Genomic DNA, 5,100 nt, shown 5'->3' on the forward strand with positions numbered 1-5,100 from the left:
TTTATTCTCTAAGTGCATCTAGGATTTCTTTCCAGCTCTCCAAACCACACTGACTTGAAAGAAGAGGACAATTCTCCCTCTTAGATGTGAGACACTCTCAGGTTTTGAGTGAAGCATGATGATTAAAACACACTAGGCGGTAACTAGAAGACTCTGGTTCTTGCATAATGGGTTGCTTGGGGGCGGGGATTCTATTGTTTTCCTGAGATTATTTTCTTTTGGTATAAGAGGAGAGCCTTCTCAAGACCATCTATAGGACTCACCAGCTAGTGATCTGGTACTTGGTCACCTCATTCCTCTGGAATCCCATGTGGTTGTTTAATGTCCCAGAATTGGTAGTTGGGCCCTAATGGTCAGATTCAAGATCCTTCTTCAGAGGGAGAAACTTCAGCACCAGGAGGAGGGAAATCTAAGTGGCGCAGACGTTCTTAACCCAAAGTCCAAGAAGCTGCTGAATCAGCACTTTGAAGCAGGGTAGTCATGAGTGTTGGGAAAGTGTCTAGTGTGGCTGAAAAAATAAAATTTTAATTTTATTTAATTCCTCTTAATGTTGACTTACATGCAGATAATGGCTAACGTAGTCAAATGATGCATTTTGTGTGTTGCTATAACAAAATGCCCAAGGATGTGTATGTTAAGAATAGAGATTTATTTAGTACCCAATTCTGGTGATTAGACAGTTGGAAGCTGACGTGAACCCCTGGCTGCATGTCACAGTATGATGGTTAAGTGGCTACATATAAAAGGAATACTTGAGAGAAGAAACAAGAGAAGACGCTAAGGAAGATGAAGTGTCTTTGCAACAACCCCAACTTCGCTTTAACACATCCAGGCTGCTTAGAACTAACCTATGGTGTGGACATTAATCCACTCCAAGGGTGGTAATGTAGTGGCAGAATCTTCTCTCATGAGGCTCTGCCTCTTGAAAGTTCTACTTCTAGGTCATGAACCCTTTGGCAGACAAGCCATGTGAAACCCCAAACAGATGGCTGTTGGAATCTCCACACCTTCTAAGGTTTTACTCAGTTGCTCTGGCTGGCAATGCTCACCAACCACATTCACCCCATTGTTTTTCAGGGCCTACCTGATCCAGGCCCACTTCTAATTGCTAAAGAAACAAAGATGAGTAAGGTGCATCCCTTGTTCCTTGAGATCTCCCTGTCTTGTGGGAGAAAATCCTAGGCTTCTAGAAATGCTAGCTGTTAAGGTTGGGACTCCTGGGGAAGTAAGCAGAACCACTTGTCAATAATCATTGCACACGGCCCTTTAACATCCTCTGTACAAGGATGCACTGTCAGGCAGTTTGCTCCACATTCATCTGGCCCACTTTTCTTCCTTAACCTCTGAAGCTAAAAGTAACCTGGACATTTGCCAGCTGCTGAGTCAAAACTTGGTTATTTTTAGCTTTGGGAGCCTTGAAACCTAGTTAGGAAAAATGACCTCAAGGAACGGAGGACTCAGAGTTTCGCTTGGCAGATACTTGCTGTGTGCATTTTGAATGTCAGACACTAGACCAGGCACCGGGGGCAGAGCCATGAGTGTGACAGGTGCTATGAGCCCTTCATTTGGGGGCAGCTGTCATGGCATTCTAGGGGAACAGGGGGGAGAATGAGTAAATGAGGGCAATTTCAGACAGTGTTAGGAAGAAATGGAGATGGTGGTGGCCATTAATATAAATAGTATTTTTTTAAAAACAACCAAATCTACTGGTATCTAGCCTGTACACTTGGAGCAGCTGTTAGTGTGGACAATGTGGACTTTAGGTAAACATGAGAAAAGCTTCAGACGTGGCTGTGTTGCTCACCTTGGTGTGAACTTGGGGAGCCACAAGCTTTGATGGGATGGAAAGAAATAATGTGCATGAAAGGACTTATAATTAGTTGAGCAGCCAACAGTGTTAAGGGTCTATTATTATCATAAAATCTCCATAGACTGTTAGTTAGGGACCTCTGGTTCAGCCTTCAGGAGGGAATGGGAGACTCTACGGAGGGACTGAGCATGTCTGGAGAAATGTCTGGGGAATTCTGTGTGTTTGGTTCTTCCACAGTTTTCTTTAGTTTTCATCAAGGTAGAACCACCTGACCCCAGCTATTCTTTATACAAAGTATTCCTAAAGAGTATCTTTTGACAGAATTTTTTTTGACACTTAGTTGATTTCTAGAGTGGCTAAGCTCCCCAGAGGAGAGGGCTGCTGGTAGAGCGTTGGAGGAGTTCAGGCAGCTGGCTCCCACTTTGTGACCTTGCTTCCTCCTAGAACAAAGTAGGTGTGACACTGCGACATCAGTCTTGGGAGAATCTCTGGAACAGGGGTAGTAAGGTACTGTGACTGAATCAGTCACCTGCCATCACTGTGGTGCTGTCCATCTCGGGATCAAGAAAAACACAGCAAAATTGGGACCAATGAAAACCGATTGAAATGATTTCAAATGCTGGCCACCAGCCTTGAGCCACTGAAAAAGCCCTAAATGCACAGAATCTCGTAGTTCCTAATTAAATAGGAAACAAAATGCCAGAATTGGGGCAGGGACTTGCCCTTGCTCTAGAGTTGGCGGCAGGTCTCTGATCATTAGATTCTAGATCCTCCTGCAGAGGTGAGGGGGTCCTTTTCTGCCTCAGTTCCCTCTAAAATGCTTGCTTGATTCAGCACCAGTGACGAGTAACCATGGGGTGCTGTGAACACATACAGGATGTATGTTCTCAGTACTCTGCTAGGCAGGCAACTCTCTCAGCCAGCTCTTGGTGCTTCATCCCTATCTGTCCCCCCTCATTTCTTCTCTGACCATTGGTGCCCATGATATAATCCATGTGGGACATATGCTCTCCACGTTCTTCTGGTTTCAGCCAATGGGGCACATGGAGAGGTAGAGGCAGGAAGCAGGGTAAAGTCAGTGCACTTACTCCTTTAGGCTCACCACTGCAGGGTTAGTGCCACAGGCCGCTTCTCTCTGTGGCGGGTCATAGGTGACATCACACTTACCCCGGAGTCTCTTCAGGCCTAGGTATGGTACCAGCACCCACTGTTGCTGACTTCAGGGCACCGTGCTTCTCCTTCCTCCCTTGTGCTTCGGCTACATGGTTCAGATTTCTTTGTCGGTAGGTTCTTTCGCTTGCTTGTTTGTTTTGGTTAAACCCTTGGATTATGCCCATTTGGGTGCCTCATCAGTTCCTACTTGTTAAATGCAGAGCAGGACCCCACGGAGTAAGTGCATATATTGCCCCAGTGTACAGATTAGGAAAGAGAGACATGATGTACAGTAAGTGAGCCCTGGAAACTCCATAACTGTTACCCTCGGGCAGCCCAGGACACACCCATCTTACCGCCAGTGATGAGGGTGGATGGATGGATGCTCCTGAAGCAGGCACTTCCATCGCTCAGAGAGTTTGATGCTCCTATCCCATGTCTCTGAAACCAGCACATTTTTTATTAGGTAAGCTGTTTTGTCTATCACTCAGGCCAGGGCCAGTAAGTGCCTGGCAGGCAGCCTGTAAGAGGTGACAGCCTGGCGAGGTTCAGAGAAAGCAGACAATCACATTTGTTTCTCTGCTTGGAAGCTTAAAACAACAACAACCTAAAGCTTAAAACAACAAGTAAACTAAAAAACCCGAGGGACTGGAGAGAGAAAGAGAGAGAGAGAGAGAGAGAGAGAGAGAGAGAGAGAGAGTGAGTTCAGTGGTTAAGAGTTCTTACAGGTCTTCCAATGAACCTGAGTTTCTTTCTCAGAACTCATGCTGGATAGCAAGCTTATTCCTGCCTGCAATTATAGCTAGCTTGGGGGTCAGGTAAGGGTGGGGATCCCAAACCCTCATGAGACGCATACATGCATGTATGTGTCACACACACACATACACACATATACCTAACAAAAACCAAAATAAACCAAAAAATTAAGACCCCTGGAAAAACGAAATACCTTAAATAATTAAAGGCCCAGAGTATAACCTCTTGCCTGTGGACTGCCACCCAGATGATTTCATCTGATGGAGATGGCCTGACCATGTGACATGCTGCCCAGAGCCTCACACAGTCTCTCCTCTCATCTGAGAACATTTTCCTCTGCTCTGAATTGTGCAAGCTCAGGCTGGGAGTGACAGAAGCCAGCCCATAGCTTCGCTGACCTACTTCCTGGCTGGCTCTGCAGCCAGCAGCCCACGCAGCGTTCATTTAACCAGCCTTTCAAGGTCAGGACTTTCCAATGTGGAGGCTTTTGCTTTTGCTTGACGCAAAGCCAGGTACCATCAATTGTCCCGCTCGCTAAAATTTCAGCGTTCCCTTTCTTTGGCTGAGTGAAAAGTATGGGGTGGGCTTCTGTTTAGGGCAGATAACAAACGTAGTTGCTTTGAGCCTAAATTGGCCACTTGGTCTAAACTCCAGGTGTTTAGAAAGCAGGTTTTTCACTATTATGAAACACCTGGACAGAACCGAATGCAAACAGTGAAGGATCTAGGTATCTGGTGGATGGTCACCGCCCCTCCGCCCCCCTTTCCGTGATGCAGACAAATGTATGCGCCACATAAACACAATGTCTTATTTTTCACTTTTGTGAAAGAATCAAATGGAGCCAGCTCTCCACAGATGAAAAGTGGCTGCTTTGTGTATCTATTATGGTACCTTTCATCTCCACAGGCTTTGTGAGAAACTTCTAGCCAGAGTTCCATTCTTCTCTGGTTTGATAAAGATAAATTGTAGTCAGTGAGAGAGAAGGAGGAAAAGTTTCTTGATTATTCTCTAAATAAAAAGTCAAGAAGAATGGGATTCCTTTTTTTTTTTTTTTTTTTTTTTTGCCTTCAAGTACTTAAAGAAGCCGGCACGCCTTCAAAATGACCTCAGATCTTCTATGCTCCTCAGCACACTGAAGCTGCTTGATCTTAAGGGAAGCTTGCTCTAGCTGGGGTTCTGTGAGTGCTCATTAGGGAACAGAGGCCATGGCACTCATCACGCATGCCCGCTAACCCTAGGCAGGCTCGTGCGCCTGATGTGGGGAGGCCTCTGGGGTGCCTCTAGCACTCCAGTCAGCTTTTCTCCTTGCTAGCTGCGTGGATTGCTTGCCGTCTCTGTGCCTCATTTTGCTTGCCTGGAGCACAGAGACAGTGGTGGTACCC

At 46.0% G+C, this 5,100-nt stretch overlaps 1 long non-coding RNA gene across 1 annotated transcript; it reads right to left on the bottom strand.

Annotated features, from left to right (window-relative positions):
* Positions 1-281: 281 nt before the first annotated feature.
* Positions 282-4,026, bottom strand: LOC132648003 (uncharacterized). The gene is made up of 3 exons (XR_009586328.1): positions 3,912-4,026; positions 3,319-3,403; positions 282-508 (listed from the first exon to the last, which is right to left on the bottom strand). It is a non-coding gene; the product is annotated as an uncharacterized LOC132648003 (long non-coding RNA).
* Positions 4,027-5,100: the final 1,074 nt, after the last annotated feature.

This window comes from Meriones unguiculatus, chromosome 15, assembly GCF_030254825.1.
Source record: "Meriones unguiculatus strain TT.TT164.6M chromosome 15, Bangor_MerUng_6.1, whole genome shotgun sequence".
NCBI lineage: Eukaryota > Metazoa > Chordata > Mammalia > Rodentia > Muridae > Meriones > Meriones unguiculatus.